Genomic DNA, 20,980 nt, shown 5'->3' on the forward strand with positions numbered 1-20,980 from the left:
CACAAGTGATTGCATTGAACACAGAACAAGAGTGACTTTTCCAGACATGCCCTGGATGCTTAGAAAAGGGAGCTGTGGAGACATTTAGAGGATGGTAATAAACTAGAGATGCCCTTGACCAGGTATCTGGTTGCCAGGCCCTTTCTGAGGCTGTACTTCAACAGGTTCATTCTCATCCAGAGTCACAGAATCTGTTTTGCAAATCCAAGTACCCACAGTCACCAGGGCACCTTAACACCAGGAAGCTAACTCACCTTAACCAAATGTATGAGAGCTTGTCATCAAAAGCAGAGCCACAATACACCGATTAATTTTAAATGCAACATTTATTGAACAATTCCTATCTACATGGGGCTTCCCTGTGGTTCAGATGGTAAAGAATCTGCTTGCAATGCAGGAGACCCAGGTTGAGTTCCCAGGTCAGGAAGATCCCATGGAGAAGGACATGGCAACCCACCCTAGTATTCTTACCTGGAGAATCCCGTGGACAGAAGAGCCTGGCGGGCTACAGTCCATGGAGTCACAAAGAGTTGGACATAACTAAGCAACTAACACTTTTCTTTCTTTCCTATACATGCCTGAATCAATCCCTCTACATTATCTGGTTGAACCTTTGAGATAGATACAGCAAGGATATCGTTTTCCACTGCTCAGAGTATTCCTTTCTGATGATGCGAAAGTAAGCCAAAGCCAAACTGATTCTCCAGAGCTGGCTTTGCTGGGTTTGTCATTTGAACAAAGGAAGCAGGAGGATCTTGGGAACACTCATCAGATCTGAGTGAGCTGGATGAACCATCTTCAGTCCTTTAATCAGCAACCCTGCCATGTCCCGGAAGTCAGCATTTCCCGGACTCGGCAAGCGTCTCTTCCAGTCGGCACTGGCAGCAGCCTCTCCACATCTGTGCATTTGGCTGCTTTCTGTCTGTGCACATGCTGTGCTTCAACACACTGAGCCAAATGTAATTGATTAGGTCACTGTCTTGGCCTATTGTCACAATTGATTCTGGGTTGGTTCTTCCCTCTGTTTCCTATAACTGATCTGATGAGGGTCTTGTCTGTATCTTATGGTTCCAGATATGTGTGTACAATTATGTCCCAGAAGTAAGTCCTAGGCACTTTCCTCCAAAAGGATGTTTTCAGATCTCCTTAACTCTCTACTTCTTGAGCCTTCCTTTGGGTATATCATCTTTGCAGATAGCTGATGCCATCTACAATGGGGTTTACAGTTTAATTTCAGAAAGCAACCCACTTTCCATGTTTGGAGCACCTTCTTGCCCTTTGGGGCTGAAACCCAAAGAGCATGTGGTTAGACTAATCAGATTAGGATGTGCTCTGTGGTGTGCATGCATGCTAAGTTGCTCAGTCGTGTCCAACTCTTTTCAACCCCATGCTCCTCTGTCCATGGGATTTCCCAGGCAGGAATACTTGTGTGGATAGCCATCCCCTTCTCTAGGGTACCTACCCACCCCAGGGATTGAACCCAGGGCTCCTGCATTGCAGGCAGATTCTTTACCATCTGAGCCACCAGGGAAGCCCATGTTCTGTGGAGGTATGGTGAAAGGGGACCCGAAAGGATTGGTGGATTGGAAGAGGCAGCACTGAAGAGGGCTTTCTAAGAGGAGGACATGGCAAGGACAAAGACAGAGAGGCTGCTGAACCATGGGTAGCTGGGTTTGGCTGGGGCATGGGTTATATTTAGAAAAGTATCTAGAGTCAAGATCAGAAGGGAAATCTGATGGTGGATAAGGGAGGGCTTAGAATATCAAGCTGAGGAATCTGGGCTCAGACAGGCACTAGAGACACACAGCTTTCAAGCAAGAGAGAGGCTTTCCTGGAGCCGTTTGATGTCTTGCTGGGTACTTAAGGAGAAAAAATACAAAAGCCTACAGAAAGGGTAAGGAGACCCGAGCTTAGAAAGAATGGTTCAGGGACTTCCCTGGCCTCCAGTGATGAAGACTTCACCTTCCAATGAAGGGGGTGCAGGTTCAACCCCTGGTCAAGGAGCTAAGATCCCACATGCGTCATGGCCAAAAAACCAAAACACAAAAGAAGCACTGTTGTAATATGTTCTATAAAGACTTTTAAAATGATCCACATCAAAAAATCTTAAGCAAAAGTGAAGAATGGCTAGTACTTGAAGTATTATCTGGAGAAGTATGAAAACAGAGGTGGAAAAAGAACAAAGAAAGAAGTGATAGCCTCCTAGGAGTTTATGTCCCAGCCTTCTGATTTTTCCTGTTTCACATCTGTCCTAGAGGCAGCATGTCACCTGCTCACTGAAAACAACCATGGCTTTAAAATTATCTAGACCTTGAGCTTGATACCACTCCACCCTTACTGGTTGTATGGCCTTAGACCCAACACTTAGCCAACCTGGCTCAGGTCCCTCACCTAAGGATTATGCCTGCCTATAGCCTCATTGTTAAGGATCAGAGATGGTAGATGAGAAGCATCCAGAATATAGCAGGAGCTCAGTCCTTGGAAATTATTGACTGTGTGGGTATTATGTCTTTACCCTGCTCAAGAATCCCCAAGGGTTTCTAATTGCCTGTAGAATAAAATTAAAATCATCTTCTTTTAGTGTTTATCCACTTACCTGTTATATCTTCAAGTAAAGTAAGATGATCAGATTTGTATTTTGAAACAGCTTGTAGTGTCCTGCAAGATGTTAGGAAGTGCATTCTGGAGAAGGTTTTTTTATGGTCAAAGGCATTTGGAGATCCTTGGTTAAATAATTCTGAACCAATTCCTTTGTGACAGGACTTCTTAGAATCTGTAATATGCTGTTCTGCATGATGGGTTCTAATAAAGAGCCACAGCAATGATGTTCTCTTCAGTTCAGTTCAGTCGCTCCATCGTGTCCAATTCTTTGCGACCCATGAATCGCAGCATGCCAGGCCTTCCTGTCCATCACCAACTCCCGGAGTTCACTCAGACTCACGTCCATCGAGTCGGTGATGCCATCCAGCCATCTCATCCTCTGTCGTTCCCTTCTCCTCCTGCCCCCAATACTTCCCAGCATCAGAGTCTTTTCCAATGAGTCAACTCTTCGCATGAGTGGCCAAAGTACTGGAGTTTCAGCTTTAGCATCATTCCTTCCAAAGAACACCCAGGACCGATCTCCTTTAGAATGGACTGGTTGGATCTCTTTGCAGTCCAAGGGACTCTCAAGAGTCTTCTCCAACACCACAGTTCAAAAGCATCAATTCTTCGGCGCTCAGCTTTCTTCACAGTCTAACTCTCACATCCATACATGACCACAGGAAAAACCATAGCCTTGACTAGCCAGACCTTTGTTGGCAAAGTAATGTCTCTGCTTTTCAATATGCTATCTAGGTTGGTCATAACTTTCCATCCAAGGAGTAAGCATCTTTTAATTTCATGGCTGCAATCACCATCTGCAGTGATTTTGGAGCCCCCAAAAATAAAGTCTGACACTGTTTCCACTCTTTCCCCATCTATTTCCCATGAAGTGATGGGACCAGATGCCATGATGTTAGTTTTCTGAATGTTGAGCTTTAAGCCAACTTTTCACTCTCCTCTTTCACTTTCATCAAGAGGCTTTTTAGTTCCTCTTCACTTTCTGCCATAAGGGTGGTGTCATCTGCATATCTGAGGCTGTTCTCTTAAGTCAGTCATTTCTTATTTGCCTAAGAAACCCTTTCTTGTATGAGTTGGAGAACCAGTTCTCTAAGAAATCATTTAGGGATCTGTTTTCCCTCAATTCTGACCAAAGTACAAAAAGTGTAGGAGAGAGGAAAGGCTGGTGAAAGGCAGAGGAATTAGGAAGCCATGGCTGTCGTATAGGTGGGATATGATGAACTAAGGGAGTGGCATAGGTTACAAAGACAAGTCAACAGATCCAAGTGCATCTAAACAGGCAGAGTCAACAGAACTTGATGATTAACTTGATATAGGGAGGAAGAGAAAGAAAGGAAACAAGGATGACTCAAGCTTTTGCTTGGGCAACTGAATGGGCGTTGATACCACTCATTGAGATACCAACAGAGAAAGGAAGGACATTCTGAGATTTCAGCTTTATGAGTGTTCTGTTTGACATTTTTATGAAACACCCTCATAGAGGAGCATGGACTTGAAGCTGAGGAGGGAGAAAGGCCCTAGAGATGAGGATTTGGGAGTCATTATGCAGTGGATATCATATGAATAGGTAGGATCACCCACGGAGAATGAAAAGAGCAAAAGAAAGGTTCTAAGTAGGAAACCTTGGGCAATCGATTTCTAAGGGGCTGATAAAGAGGGGCAAATGAAGGAAAACCAAAGAATCATCCAGAGGAAGATGAAAAGAACTAAGAGAGCAGGAAGGAGAGACAAAGGCAGAGGAAACGTTGAGGAAAGAGTGGTTAGCTGTGTGAGATTCTCAGAAAGGTCAAGTCAGATACGGCTAAAAATAGACTCATTGACTTCACCAGCAAGTGCTATAATGCTCTTTTTCTGGTCACTTTCAATGAAAAGATGGGGGAAGAAGCCATTGTGCAGTCAGTTGGAGAGCAGAGACCGTGAATGTTATCATTCCAGAGAGGCTTTGCTCATGTAAGGAAGGAAAGAGGAAAAAGCAAGAGAAACAGTGTTACTGGCAAAGGAAAGAGCTTTTGCTAAGATCCTGAGGTGACCAATACATCTGTTAGTTTTGAGGCTAAAGGATGTCCAATGTTGAGTAGTTAAACCATGTTAACAATTTTGGATTTTACCCCATCTTCCATGGAGAGCTACTGATAGAGTTTAAATATGTGAGTGACATGAGATTGTGTTTTTAAAAGATCACTTGGGTTACACAGTGGAAAATAGATTGGAGAGGGCAAGAATGGATGTGAGAAGATGTTAGGGGGCTATCGTGATGATCCAGATAAGAGATGATGGTAGTTTAGATTGAGACTCTAGCCATGGAGGTGATGGTGGTGATCATGATGGTGATGGTAATCTTGATAGGGTTGATGGTGCTGGTGGTGGTGCTAATGGTGCCGGTGGTAATGATGGTGATGATATAATGATGGCATTCATGGTGATGGTGATGACAGTGATGATGGTGGCAGTAATAGTGATGATGACGGCGGTGGTGATGGTGAGGATCGATGATGATCATAATGTTGATGGTGGTGGTGATGATGGTGTTATGGTGAATGGTGATGATGGTGGTAGTGATGTAATAGTGGTACTGCTTATGGCGGTGGTGATGATAATAGCAACTAGCAATTTTGAAAGTGCATCATAAGTATTATCTCATCAACTTCTCAGAAGAAACCTATGAAGTACATACTACTATTATCTCCATTCTCTATATATGGAAATAAGGTTCCGAAGTGTTAGGCAAATTGCTAGTAAGTGGTGGAAACTGTTGCAAACCCAGGCAATCCAATTCCAGAGCCTGCACTCTTAATCGCCATGGTTTAGGGAGAGAAGTGATTGTAATCCAGAAAATTTAAGAGATGAAAATGAAAGGTTTTGCTAATGAACCAGAGATTCAGAAACAAAGAAGAAGGTGTCAAGAACAGCAGCTCTAGTTCAGGTGGTCAGGGTCCCACTCCCTAAGGTGAAAGACACTTGAAGAGAAACTAGTTGGAGAGTAGGGAGATCCCAGAACCAGTTGTGGACTGTCGAGCGCAACTGGGATGCTCTGACATTTTCATGTCATGTTATATATGTGAAAATGTTGAGTAGACTGTTTGATACATGATTCTGGAGGAAAAACTGGGCTGGAGATAGATACTTGGATCTTGTCAGCCTCTGGGTGGTGGTTAAAGCCATGAATGTGGGTAAAATCATCAATGAAGAAGTCCTGAATAATTTCATCATCCATTCCACAAGGATGTGTTGAGTGCCCCCATGTACCTGGCACCATGCCGGTTGTGGCCTGGAAGTAAAACCAAACCCCCAAACACAAATACAGTCCCTGCTTTCAATGGGCTTTCAGGCCAAGGACCCACAGTAATGAATGACACTGACCCCCACTGATGAATGAACCTTTACAAATGGAGACAAGTGCTCCGACAGGAAGACAGAACTTCTGTGAGAGCACAGAGTACAAAAGAGCTTGGTCTAAACATCAAGGAACTGTTTAGCCTTTCATGGCCTTTTTGTAGATGCTGTGTTCCAGTCCTTTTAGATCCAGACCAGTTTCCCTGCCCAAGAATCTCCTAGACTGGCCACTCCCACCCTCTGCTTCCAGTATTTCTTTCCCCAGCTGGGCTTCATCCTCTGATGGATTTTTCTCCTTGCAGCTCTGTATCTTCTTTCACCATCTTCTCTGCGTCAAAGTACTGCCAGTCCTTTCAAGCTTGCCAAGCACTTGTCCTTCCACAAGAACACTCCAGAAATTCTGACCTCCAAATAGTGGAGGTGTCAGAATTGTGTCTGATGGAATAGAAGCCATGGAGAATGGCCCTGGTACAATCCACTTGGCAACACATTTCCAAAACATAGTTACTCCATGTCTACTTGCTGATCTCGTGTTTTCCCCTTTTTTCTCAGCCTCTTTCTACATAAATACAGTTGCCTCAGGATGTTTTCTCTAGGTTGTTAAAAGCTTTGTAAATAAGCCCTGGCCCCTGTGTTTAGGACCCAGCAGAAATTAGACAGGTGTTGGAGAGAATGGAGCAACGTGCTGAATGAGAAATGGAGATTGCTCCTCTTGATTTCTTGTTTCGCTTTTGTTTGATATTCATAGGAAATTGTGTGTGGGGGGGAGCTCTGGAGCAAGTGGAGGCTTCTATCATCATATATTTTTCTAACATGCTAATTTGCTTGTCGGGAAAGAGGTTAAGATAACACTTTGCAAACAGCCAGCTGAGTGCCACCCAGACGTGCCCACACAGGGCGTCTCTCTTTGACTCTTACAGCCTCTCCTTTCTCTCTCTCTCCCGTCTTCCTCTCCCTCCTCTTTTCTCCTTCTCCTCTCTTTCTTTAGGGTAGGTTGACCATATGTCCCAGTTGTATGGGGGAGTCCTTCTTTCCACACACTGTCCAGGAATGAATATGAACAGTACCCCTGCCAATCTCAAGAGCATCATGATTCAGAGGATAAATCACCTACAGCTAAGTGCCATTCTCACTCCTCTCTGCATAACACACTGATTGGCTGGTTCGTGGTGTTTTCTCTCCCCTGCTGACACCAGCTGACCCACACCCTGCATGGACCCATCTCTCTCCATCAGTGGACCATCTGTGTCTCACACAGGAGGGCCTTAAGCAGAAAATGAGGCACTTGTCTGTGATTCGGTGTGGTTCCAAGGATGTCAGCAGAGCCCCCACATTAAAACCCTCTCCCTCGGCCAGCCTCTATTGTGCTGAAAAGCCGTGATCAATATCTGTCCTTGGGACTTCCCTGGGGGTCCAGTGGTTAGGAGTCTGTGCTTCCACTGCAGGAGGCTCGGGTTCACTCTCTGGTCAGGGAACTAAGATCCCACATGACATGTGTACAAAAGAAGACAAACAAACAAAAAGATCCATCCTTACTTAGTCCCGAAGCATCACCCTACTTAGAATCCATGCCTACATCCCCGGGAGGGTCAGAGACAGAGCCATCTTGTGCCCTTTCCCAGCTGGTCCAGTTCTGTCCCCTCCCCTCTACAGCAGTGATTCCAGGCTGTGGGGCGGCCAGTAAAGGCCACTCACCTGGCGTGTGAGGAGAGCACAGTCCAGTCCAAAGGCAGCCTGCTGTACACCTGCTTGGACTCATTGCCCTCCCTGTAGATTCAGTGGTCTTACAGTACATCCCAGAATATTCCCAGAGAGGCAGATCCCAGATGCTGCCACCCATTGTCCCTGCCCTATCTTGTCAGACATTCATCCCAGTTACTCTTGAGTTTAAACTTATCACTTAACCAGACACAGGGTATTATGGCTTGAACATGTGCCCCCTCCCCACCCTACCCCCGGGTGGCTCAGTGGTAAAGAACCCACCCTGCCAATGCAGGAGACGTGGGTTTGATCCCTGGGTTGGGAAGATCCCCTGGAGAAGGGAATGGCAATCCACTCATCTTCTTGCCTGAAGAATCCCCATGGACAGAGGAGCCTGGTGGCCTACAGTCCATGGTGGTCACAAAGAGTCCGACATGACTGAGTGACTGAGCAGGCATGCCCCCTCCAAAATCTGTATGTTGAAGTCCTGACTCCCAGTGCAGTGGTACTACGAGGTGGGCTTGAGGTCGTGACCTTTGAGCTTCCATGAGGTCTTAGTGTGCTGAGAAGAAGGTGAAGAGACAAGAGCTCTGTCCCCTGCCATGTGAGAACACAACCAGAGGGTGGTTCTCTGCAAACCGGAAGACAACGCCCACCAAGAACTGGATCTGCCAACACCTTGACCTTGGACTTAGCCTCTCCAACTCTGAGGAGTACATGTTGGCATGTAAGCCACCCAGTCTGTGGTCCTGTGTTACAGTAGCCTCAGCAGACACAAGACCAACAGCTCTTTGTGGTCAGAGGAGGGTCTACAGGCCACAGTTCATGGGCTCAGGTTGTTTCCAGAACAATCCAAGCTGCCCTTATCATGTGTCTCCGGAGGGAAGATCATGAGGCTGAGGGATAAGAGGAAAGGAATTCGTGTCCTGGGAAGCTACTATTGCTAAGAGAAAGGTTACCCTAAAGAGCCACACAAGACCAGCCCCCCATGCGTGAGACCAGTCCCTGGAAACCCGAGACAAAGGTTCAGCCAGGAAACCACAGATCGACACCACAGAGACACAGTGAGACAAAGAGAGGTACATTCACAAGGACCTCCTCCTTTCAACACCCTCTCCCCATTTCCTGTGTGTGCTTAGCAGCCCAGCCCACCCACCCCCAACACCCACAGAGGTGAGCGAGAGGCAACTGTGCAGACCTCTGGGCCCTTTATTCACTGCGCACCCAGATTCATGACGTCCGCAAATTAGCAGTGAGGTGCCAGTGCTCACATTTCTATTTTTAAATGGCAGTCGCATCACTGAATGTCCTTGTTAGGTACAGGCTTTTAGCATATCTAAATGAATGCTTTCAGAGTGATAAATCATGTTAACTTTGATTACTTTGTTCTTCAGGCACTTTTTAAAAATTATCCCTTAGGTGCGTGGAAAACTCAGAACTTGTCCTGCTGTTGTTATTTGTTCTCTAGAGCGGCTGTTGTAAATCACTGTGGTCCTTGTGGATTAAAACACAAAAGTGTTTTCTCACATGGCTCCCAAGACTGGAAGTCCTGTATCAAGGGGTCCCAGGACTGGGCTGCCTCGGAGACTCTAGGATGGAATCCTTGTTTGCTTCTTCCAGCTTCTGGCCACTCCAGACTTCCTCGGCTTGTGGGCTTACGGTTGCATCACTGCACTCTTTGCCTTCATCTTCACGTTCCATTCTCTTCTCTCACTGTTTCACTCCTTTGTGTGTCTTTTATAAGGACACTAGTCATTGGATTTAAGAGCTGTCGCCTACCTCAGATAGTCCAGAATGATCTCATCTTGAGATCCTGAACTTGATGGCATCAGCAGAGACCCTTTTTGCAAATGAAGTCATGATCACAGGTTCCCAGACACCCAGACCCATCTTCAGGGGGCCACCATTCAAACCCTCAGCGGGATTACAATGGCAGATGCTGGTACCCTCGTTCAGGAGCCCATAGGCCTGTGTACACAGTACACAGGGTGGTGTGAGTACTTTGCAACATTTTTACATCCACACTGATACAAGGCCAAGTGTCAGAAAGTGACCACAGGCTGATGAAGGCCTATCACTTTGCCCTGCCCTCTCCTGAGACTCTTGGTTGCTGGCCAGCTGTGGGCTGTCCCCACCCCAGCCCGATTCCCATGACAGTCAGCCCAGGTGACACCATGGGCTGGTCCCTTGTCCCTCAGCAGGTGACCTCATCCAGTCACAGAGCTTGAAATTCTGATTTTACCCAGTGGCACCTAAGTGTGTAATACTGGCTCCTTCCATGACCCCAGGCCATAGGTACACCTACCTGCCCACCATCTCCACTGGCTGCCCACCTCCGTGTGAAGAAACAGCTCAGAATCCTCTCCTGAAATTCACTTCTCCACCAGTCTTTCCAGCTCCACCAACTGCAGCTGTTCTTTCAGTGACCGTGTCTCTAGCTGTCAACCTCCGAGTCCTCCTTGAATTCTTTCTTTCTGTCACACTCTGTACCTCATGCATTAGGAGATCCTGTCTGCTCGACTATTAAAACATATCCAGATTCTGAGCATTCCTCCTCAGCACCTCTGCTGCCTCTTCCCTGGTCTAGGCCGACAGCATCTCTTACCTAGAATAACGCATTCACCTCCTTACTGCCTCTGCCTGTATCCCTGTGTGCTCCATTCCACAGGCAGCAGACATGGTGAATTTTTCAAACACAGGTCAGAGGGATATAGTTAAGGTATACCTTCGATCATATCACTGCTCTGCTTTAAACTCTCTGGTGCCTACCTTCCTCACCCAAGGTAAAATCCAAAGTGCTTGCCTTGACCTGCAACAGGACCTGCAGGCCAAATATGGCTCACTACCTGTTTTTGTTAACAAGTTTTCGGGGGGACCTAACTACACTTGTTGTGTATTATTTCTGGTGCATTTGAGCTACAATAGCAGAAGTGAGTAGTTGCAACAGAAACCATCTGGCCACAAAACCTGAAGTATTTGCTACCTGACCCCTTCCAGAAAAAGTCTGCTGACCTCTGGCCTGGTCTTCTGACCTTTTCTGATGTCATCTCCTCTGTATCTTCCCCACCTCAGCCCTACTGGCCTCTTTACGGTTCCCCAAATGTGCCAAGCACACAGAGCTTCATAAATGCTCCCCCTGGGGACTCTGTACATCTGGTCCCTTTGCCTGGAAGATCCTTCCCCTCACAAGGCCATCCCTCTCTCCCTGACTTCCTTCAGAGATACATTCAAATGCCCCCTTATCAGAGAGAACTTTGTTGGCCACTCTACATAGAATGGCTCAGATGTTAAAGAATCTGCCTACAATGGAGGAGATCAAACCCAGGTTTGATCCCTGGGTTGGGAAGATCCCCTGGAAAAGGAAATGGCAGTCCACTCCAGTATTCTTGCCGGGGAACCCATGGACAGAGGAAACTGGCAGGCCACAATCCATGGGGTTGCAAAGACCTGGACACAGCTGAGCGCACACAAACACACCACACAGAACAGCAGCCTCTCCTGACCGTCATTCTGCTGCCCTGCCTTCTTTGTTTGTCTTCCTGGTATTTATTAGGACCCATGATATTATTATGCTTATTTGTTTATTGTTAACCGTCCTCCCAACAGAAAATAAGCTCCATGAGAGAGCAAGCTTTTGTTTTCCCAGTTTGCTGAATTGAGTAGTTACTTAATGATGGATGGGTAGATGGATGAACTTCAGTTATAAAGTCAACAGTTATAAAGTCAACAGTTATAAAGTCAACAAAGACATGGCTGGAATTCCATGTCTCAACTCTAGATTCCAGCAAGGGAGAGAGAGTTTTGGACTGACCTGATGTGTACAGAGGGCAGTGTCTGGGGTCAGTGGCATTGAATGCCAAGAGATGCTGTGACTAGGGCAGGCAGAGGGGTTCATATAACCCCTACTACAATCTTCCCAGATGAGGCAAACAAGCTAAGTCACCAGGGAGACTGAAACTATGAGTTTTCCAAGTCACATCCAAAATTCACTGCTTTGAAATCTCAGGTTGCTGGGACTGGTCATTGCCCCGAAGTACCCACTTCTGCCTGCAGGCTGCCCACCTAGCTCACATGCCCTGGAGAAGGATTATCAACCATCACCCAGGTGGGGCAGAGCCCAGGCTACGGAGTCATGGTAGAGGATCTGAGAGCTCTTAAGATACTAGAAGTCTTGGAGGATCTGTGAAAAAGTGACAAGAGTAGGTGGGATGGGGTGGGGTGTAGGTGGGTTTCATGGGGTTGGAGGTGGTGCCACTGTGCTCCCATTTCCCTAATCTGAGCCCTAGAAAGGTTGTACGGTGCCTGCCTCTTGTCAGCCTCTAAACAGAGGTGGCTTCCTGGAAAGCCGGGACTGTGTCTCATTCACCATTGTCTCCCCAGTGGCTACTTAGTGCCTAACAGAAAGCAGACACTCAGATGTCTGTAGAATAAATGGATGAATGAGTGAATGAGCTGAGCCTGTAGACCACAAAGGAGACCAGGAATCTCCTACATCACTTGATGTAAAGACAAGGAGGAAGTTGACCTCAAGGAAGCTTGGCCTTCAAAAATGATTAAGTATAGGAGAGTTAATAGCATTTCAGCTGGCTTAAAATAGAATTTCCTGTATATTCCTGGGCAAGTCACTTGACCTCCCAGGCTCACAGTTTCTTCATTTAAAAACTGAATCAAATTAAGTGATCTCTAAATTTACTTAAGACTCTAGAATTATGGTCTAAGTTTTATGAGCTTATTAATGTCTGAATATTTGAATATCTGTGGAGCTGTAGATTGTATTGCTGTGGTTGCATCAGTGAGGTTTGCTTTTACATATGAGCTTCCAGGATCCAGAAGGCAAAATAGTTGTTCAATGTAACTTTCATCAAAACCTGAGTGAGTTTTGGCCATTGTTTTTCTCTGACCCTGTGACATTTGCTGTCCAGTCAGCATTTTAATTTTAAAGTGTTATATTGCACAGGGAGTTTGTGTATCTCTTAAAAGCTGATCCTATAAGTTGGGTAGGAGGTCTCTACCGGGTAGCATGTAAGCCAAGCATGTAGGCAAAAGTTACCATTTGTCTCAGACTGGAAGCTGATGTCTGCTCTTATTTCACTGTGGATTTCTTATGCCTCATCTGCTAAACTAAGCCTAATATAATAGCCAAATTTAGACATTTATTTTCAAAGTTTTTTACAAGTATAACAAGAATATATGAAAGACAGACATGAATGGAAAACTATAAATCATTATCTCTCATGAATATAGAGGCAAAAATACTCAACAAAATATTAGAAAATTGAATCCAACGATATGTAGAATGGAATACATGTTCATTTAATAATAGTACTTGCTGTTGTTGTTGCTGTTTTTTAGTCGCTAAGTCATGTCCGACTCTTGGACTATAGCCACCAGGTTCCCCTGTCCATGGGATTCTCCAGACAAGAACACTGGAGTGGGTTGCCATTTCCTTCTCCAGGGGATCTTCCTGACCCAGGTATCGAACCTGCATTTTCTGCTTGGCAGGCAAATTCTTTACCACTGAGCCACCAGGGTATATATATACTACACTTCCCATTTTATAATAGAAGCTGTTTTCAAGGGTGATTACAAGCTCTTTATACAATTTTTGTAAAATTATACTAGCACATAAACCCCATGTGGTCCTCCCATCACTTTCATGGGCCTTTTCAAACTATTTGGACTGGTGGCTTATGCTGGGGCTTTTGCTGTTTTTATAACTGCTACAGTGAGTTTCTTTGTATACAGAATATTTCTGGGGTTTGAATCAGTTCATCAATTTATGCTTTGGCTGCTGTAACAGCGTGGCCACCATAACAACATGGCTGCTGTAAGAACATAACACAGGCTACAGGGCTTAAACAACAGAGATTTGTTACTCCCAGTTCTGGAAGCTGGAAATCCAAGACCAGGGTGCCAGGAGGGCTGGGTTCTGGTGAGAGCCCTCCTCCTGGCTTGCAGATGGCCACTTCTTGCTGTCCTCACATGACAGAGAAAATGTTCATTACCCTTTTGTCTCTTCTTATAAGGGCACTAGTCTCCTACGTGAGGGCTCCAGCGTCATGACTTATTCACCTCTCAAAGGCTTCACTTCTAGCTACCATCCCATTGAGTATTAAGGCTTCAGAATGTGCATTTGGGGGTCACACCAGCAGTCTATAGCACACTTCCAGGCATAAAACTAAATCCAAGATATAAACACATTTCGGATTCTTGATGTTGTGTTGTGCTCAGTCACTCAGTCATGTCCAACACTTTATGATCCCATGGACTGTATCCCACCAGGCTTCTCTGTCCATGGAATTTCCCAGGTAAGAATACTGGAGTGGATTACCATTTCTTCCTCCAGGGGATCATCCCGACCCAGGGACTGAACCCTCATTTCTTGCATTGGCAGGTGGATTCTTTACCACTGAGTCAGCTGGGAAGCCCTTCAGATTCTTGATACAATGCAGATATTCCTATCTATCTTTGCACTAGGATGGGAGCTTCCCGGGTACAGGACTTTCTCTCATTCTCTGCTGTATCCACCGCACCTAGAAGGGAGCCTGATGCAAGAGTATGTTAATTATTGAATGCATGGATGAGAATCATTGAGAGGTTTTCTTGTGTAATTTTTGGTATCAATACATGCAGAAGAAAACAGTACCAAATAGATGAGTTGACAGTTCACCCTGAGGGCTGTTCCACATCTCCTGGAACCTGGCATTTGGAAACATGTAGGGGCCTTCTTTTTCGCTTGTCACGTTATCATCATTGTCGGAATGACCGGGGCGAGACATTCAGTAGGCTGCAGCCATGGGTGCCACATGGCACCACACAGCAAAGAATCATCTGGCCCCAAATGCCAATGCCTGTTAGCACTCACTGATGTGAGTTATGAAGCATTATGGTGAAATGAACAACCCGGAACCCATCGCCCTATGTGAGAATAAAGCTTCACCTGTCACACTGAAGCAAACTCGCTCTAAGGCAGACACTATATGCCACACAAACAAATCAGTGAGTCATGACTTCAAGAGATATTTTGGTAGGAAGACTTGTTTCAAAGAAGAACATGAGGGACTTCCCTGGTGATCCACTGGTGAAGGATCCGCCTGCCATTGCAGAGGACAAGTGGGTTCAATCCCTGGTTCTGGAAGATCCCACATGCTACGGAGCAACTAAGCCTGGGCACCTAGAGCCTGTGCTCTACAATAAGAAAAGCCACTCCAATGAGAAGCTCGTGTACCTCAATGAAGAGTAGCCCCTGATCACTGCATGCAGTGAGAGCCTGCGTGCAGCAATGAAGAACCAGTGCAGCCAAAAATAAATAAATGAAAAAAAATTAATATTTAAAGAAATGAGAAAGAAAAAAAGAAGTACATGAAGTCCTCTTGGTTCTGTCATAATGGATTATCTCATTCCTCCTCCCTCTATTAATAAATCTCAGCTTGGCAGCCAGAGTCTTTCCTTGGGGTTTATTAGTAAATCCAAATATTTGACAGAACGGTCTTATTCTTAACAGAATATTTTCCAGAGACACCTCTTACATTCTGTACAAGTCATTTAAAAAGAAGTCCTTTTCCACCTATTTCTGCACTTTCTCAGAACTTCACTTCCTGCCTCTATGTGTGGCTGAAGGGGAAAAGAAGAAGCCTGCTATCATGAGCTTTGCCCTGGGAATGCAAAACCCTTTGTGGCTTTCTTGCTCCAGGCAGAAGGAAGTCATTTTTCTCTGCATTATTTCTTCCCGGGCGACTTCTCCATGGCCATCACATGACATCCTCTGAGGCTCATTCATCGTTCGTCAGCTGCCTGCTCCCACCAGGACTGTCTTCAGCTTAGAAATGGTCTCAGATTCTTTTACCAGTGACAGCTTTCCTTAGCCACCTGGACCCCTTTGATGGAGCTGAAGAGCTGTTACCGGAAGTTACTGGTAACCATGGCTCTCTCTTTCTCCCTCAGCCTCTACTCAGACAGGTTCTCCATGGGTCCATTTCCCAGGCCTCCAGCTCCCACTCAGGCTGGGAGTCAGAGGAGCCTCTGATCAGGCAACTTTAGACTCTATTTCAGGCTCTCAAATTTTATGTCTCAGCTATAGACTTCTTGGGGATCTTCCTGGTGGCTCAATGGTGAAGAATCCACCTGCAATGCAGGCGGCATGGGTTCTATCCCTGGGTTGGGAAGATCCCCTGGAGAAGGAAATGGCAACTCACTCCAGTATTCTTTCCTGGGAAATGCTATGAACAAAGGAGCCTGGCGTGCTACAGTCCATGGGGTTTCAGGAGAGTGGGACATCACTTAGTGATGAAAACAATGACAAAATAGACTTCTTGAGTTCATTAATCCAACTCCCAGGATAACTTGACCTTGAGCCAGGCTCATCTCTTCTTCTTTGCCGACCCACCCTGACAATGGCCACTGTTTATTAAGCACCTACTCTTCTGTGTTACTTTAAGGCTAGGTAAGCTTGCTATGTAAGCTTTCTACGTAAGCTCTTTACATGTCTGGAACCCACCAAAAGCTTGGCCAGCTTGCTTATCCTTGAAGCCAATCTTAGTAGTTTCACACTCCAAAAAAATTATTAGTCTGCTATTTAAAAATAATTAGAAATCAGTTTGAATCTTTACTGTAATCTCTTAGGGAAAAAATATCATTGAGGGATCACTTTTATGAAAAATAGCAACATTTCTTAAACATTTTTATAACCATGTCTTAATATCAAATCGGGTTGACTGCAGACCAAAAATATCTTTACTTGCATTTTTTTTAAATTTGTAAAATCCAGCCCACGAAGGCGCTTATCTTCCTTCCCTCTACTGCTCATGGCAAAATCCATTCTTTTTCTTCCCTTAGTCAACTCTTTGGCTTCCCAGGTGGCACTACTGGTAAAGAACTCACCTGCCGATGCAGGAGATGTAAGAGACGCCAGTTCGATCCCTGGGTCGGGAAGACCCTCTGGAGGAGGGCATGCCAACCCACTCCAGTATTCTTGCCTGGAGAATCCCATGGACAGAGGAGCCTGGCAGGCTACCATCCATAGCGTTGCACAGAGTCATACACAACTGAAGCGACTTAGCACACACACATACTGTCAACTGTTTGTTTCTTCCAGTGTATAATTCAAATTCAACTGCATTGCTTCACACTCCCCATTACCAAGTTCATGCTACCTAAGTTCAAGAGTTGAGTGGTCCATGGAAACCTCCTTAGAAGGTGGAAAAGGGACAGTGTTACACATTTATAATTTTATATCTGCACCTTATATTTATAGCACGTTATCTAATCCCATCCAAAAATCTCATAACGAAAGAGGTATCTCCCCATTTTTCAGATGAGGAAGTAGAGGTTAGGTAACCTGGTCGTGGCCTACTGCACAGTCTTGGCTGGATCTGAAAGATGCCAAAGTCTTGGTGATGTCATTAGTCACCACACTCTTGATCTCTTGAACATCTTTTAATGTTGGTCCCTGTTTCTCATAACCCTGACTTGTTATCCAGAGAGCTGGCTTCTATTCATTTACTCATTCATTCATCCCTGAAGTATTTGAGACTCTCCTGTGGGCCAAGCACTGGGCTTGTCAAGAGGATAATATTGTATGTAAGGTTTGGCTTCTGACCTTGCATTTGAAAGGTTAGAAAGACAAATATCAACCATTGTCTTAGTTCTAATTGGTGAATGTCTGTATTCATTTCTTCTGGCTTCTCTAACAAAGTAACACAAGTGGGGTGAGTCAAAACAACAAAAATTCATTTTTATCACAGATCTGGAGGCTAGAAGTCCAAGGTCAAGTTGTTGGCAGGGCCATGCTCCCTCAGAAACCTGTAAGAGAACAATGTTTCCTTGCATCTTCCTCACCTTGGGTGGTTCCTAGCAACCATTACCATTCCTGGGCTTGCAGAAGTATCACTCAGAATGAAAAGGAAAAGTAAAAATTTTACATAACCTCCTGCTCTTTCTGCCTCTGTAACTCAGCTTGCTCCTTGCAAAGTCTGGATCACCTATATCATATAGTCTCAGAAAGTAGGGACTTAAAATACTAGAAACTGGAGCTTATCTCACTCACCCTTGTGCTGCTTTTTGCAAGCCCCTGCAAACCTGCTTAATCATGCCTCTCCATGTAGAGGTCAGGAACCCCTTCCCCATCTTGACTGCTGTTCCCAGTGCGCGAAACCCCTTAGTTTAAACCAGCCTATTAACAGCTAATGTTGCCCACTATAGTCTGTCTATAAAAACTCTGTAACCCCTTTGTTTGGGGCCCAGAGCTTAGAGTGTTAACTCCTCCAGGCCCACCAGCCTAATAAACCTGAGTTCTCCAACTTACCGAGTTTGATGCTTGATTTCCTGATTACTGGTTTCTGCAATAAGATCCCCTATCTTCACATGGCATTCTTCTTGGGTGTGTAGCTCTCATTGCGCCTGAATTTCTGTTTTTTATAAAGACACCCGTCATACTGGATTAAGGTCCGCTCTAACTACTTCATTTTAAGTTGATTAGTCTCTAAAGATCTTGCTTCCAAATAAGATCATGTTCTAAGGTCTGGCAGTTCGGATTTCAACATATCCCAGTGGGGAGGGTGGGAAATTCAATCCATAACAGCAACCTGAAAGACAAACATGAAAGTGAAAATCACTCAGTCACGTCCGACTCTTTGGAATCCTATGAACTGCAGTCTTCCAGGGTCCTCTGCCTGTGGAATTCTCTAGGCCAGAATACTGGAGTGGATAGCTGTTCCCTTCTCCAGGGGATCTTCTCAACCCAGAGATCAAACCCAGGTCTCCCGCATTCTGCATTGCAGGCGGATTCTTTACCATCTGAGCCACCAGGGAAGCCCAACAGCATCTTAGAGTGTGCAAACTTCTTTGGGAACCCAGGGACGAAAACAAACCCTGTCAAGGCAATTCAGGCAGGGCTTCCCAGGGGACCTCAGAAAGCTTGTTGTTATTGTTCAACTGCTAAGTCCTGTCTGACTCTTTGCAACAGGCTTTGCTGTCCTTCACTATCTCCAGGAGTTTGCTCAAACTCATGTCCATTTAGTTGGTGATGCTATCTAACCATCTCATCCTCTGCTGTCCCTTTCTCCTTTGGCCTTCCGTCTTTCTCAGCATCAAGGTCTTTTCCAATGAGTCGGCTTTTCGAATCAGGTGGCCAAAGTATTGGATCTTCAGCTTCAGCATCAGTTCTTCCGATGAATATTCATGGTTGATTTCCTTTAGGACTGACTGCTTTGATGCAACTCAATCAGGAGAGGACAGGAGGGGAGGGGACTTGGCATCCTCCAAGATGCACCCTCCAAGAGGGAAGAGCCTCTTGGGCATGGAGAGTAATACTGGGAGATGGCAGGTGCTTAAAATTCATTGTGTGTCAGCATGGGAGATGATCTGGAAAAAACACACGGAGGAAAATTCCAGAGGGCCTTTTATGCCTCATGTTAAAGAGTCTGGATCTTATTGTCTAGAAAATGAGAACCCAGTAACAAAAGTCACCTCCTTAAATGTGCCTTTCATCTCAAAGGGGTAACTTTTAAAGTACAATTCAAGCAGGACTTTATAAAACCAAAGTTTCAAGTTATTAAAATTTTAATTTCTACTATTTTTAAAGGATTTTTTAAAAATGTGGACCATGTTGTTTCTGTTTTACGTTTTGATTTTTTGGCCAAGAGGCATGTGGGATCTTAGCTCCCTGACCAGGGATGAAATCCAAACCCTGTGCATTGGAAGATGAAGTCTTAACTATGGACCACCAAGGAAGTCCCTAAGTTCCATCATTTTGTTTTCATAAGCCAAAGAGTAAGAAGTAAGGAGAGTGAGTTAGATCAAGCCTGGAAAGCAAATGAAGGCCAGAGCCTTGGGTGGGTTCCCAGAAAGCAGACCCTAATGATCTTTGCAGGCAGGAAGCATCAGTGAGCATGCCCATGAACCTCACCTGGAGCTAGTGATAAAAACAACAGGACTGGGCAGAGAAAAGAGTTGGGCTGTGACAGGACACGTCACAGGGAGCACTGGAGCTGGGATGGGACAGCTCTGCTGGGCATGAAAGGATAGGGGCTTGAAACCCCCACGGTGACCAATCCCTGGTTGCAGGCTTCCCCCAGTAAGGGGTGTGACATCAGGCATGATGGTTTAGTTGCTGGCCATATCCGACTCTGCAACCTGGATTATAGCCCCCCAGGATCCTCTGTCCATAGGATTCTCTAGGCAAGAATACTAGGGTGGGTTGCCATTCCCTTCTTCAGGCAATCTTCCCAACCAGGGATCAAGCCCAGTCTCCCGCATTGCAGGCAGATTCCTTACTGTCTGAGCCCTCACACTATATATAAAAATCAATTTCAAAAAAGAAATCAACTTCAGATGGAAAAAAATATGACTCAACTCCAACAAAAGAGCAAGAAAATGGATTGAGGAATTAATTGCTCAGATGATCTTTTTTCTTTAGAACTAAATTATCCTGGGCATGGGGATAGGCATCTGGTCCTGCCCCTTGTTTGTTTCTGACCTGTACGAGGAGATGCCAGAGAACAGGGAGAGAGGTGAAGACAGTCTGAAGTCTTCACGCTGGTTGATAAAGCCAATACTTTTATGTCAGTCAAGCAGGAGGAAAAGCCACAGAAATCCCACTGTTTGCACATCCGAAGCTGTGAGCCATAGGCTGATTGGGGGCCTACCTTTCAGTAGCCCTCACATGGGCAGACTGAAAGATTTTCTTGTAGCAAAAAAAAAAAAGAATCCTGGACTTAGCTCAATAACAATTGATACAATTAAGACAGCTTCCCCCCTCCTTTCTATCATGTTACGTATTGCAATTTCGTGAGTAGGTAGACATCCTATACCATTGTTTTTCGAAGTGATTTATTCATAAAAGAAATATGGAACTCATTAATGACAGTTTATGAGCTATGGGCAGAGGGTTGATACTGCTGCTCCCACCGTTTGGACAAGAAGCTGTGTGGATATGAGAGAAGAGGCAGTGAAGGGTGAGAGGGGCGGCAGAAGCCTCCATGGTGAGATCATGTCAAACCTCTAAGTTTTTTTCTTTTAAATTGATTGCCCAGCTCACTCTAGGGCCCCCTTCCACTTAAGCCACTTTCTCCCTTCCACCCCCTGAAAAGAAGCGTCTCCTTTTTTATTTATTTTATTTTTAAAGTTTTTATTTTCTACTGGGGTATTGGAGAAGGAAATGGCAACCCACTCCAGTGTTCTTGCCTGGAGAATCCCAGGGACGGGGGAGCCTGCTGCGCTGCCGTCTCTGGGGTCGCATAGAGTCAGACACGACTGAAGCGACTTAGCAGCAGCAGCAGCAGCAGAGCTGATTAACAATGCTGTGATAGTTTCAGGTGAACAGTGAAGGGACTCAGCCATACGTATA

At 45.3% G+C, this 20,980-nt stretch overlaps 1 protein-coding gene across 5 annotated transcripts in view; it reads left to right on the plus strand.

Annotated features, from left to right (window-relative positions):
* PTK2B (protein tyrosine kinase 2 beta) overlaps positions 1-20,980 on the plus strand; it is a 138,287-nt gene that overhangs the window by 74,204 nt on the left and 43,103 nt on the right.

This window comes from Bos taurus, chromosome 8 (genome assembly GCF_002263795.3).
Source record: "Bos taurus isolate L1 Dominette 01449 registration number 42190680 breed Hereford chromosome 8, ARS-UCD2.0, whole genome shotgun sequence".
NCBI classification, from domain to species: Eukaryota; Metazoa; Chordata; class Mammalia; order Artiodactyla; family Bovidae; genus Bos; species Bos taurus.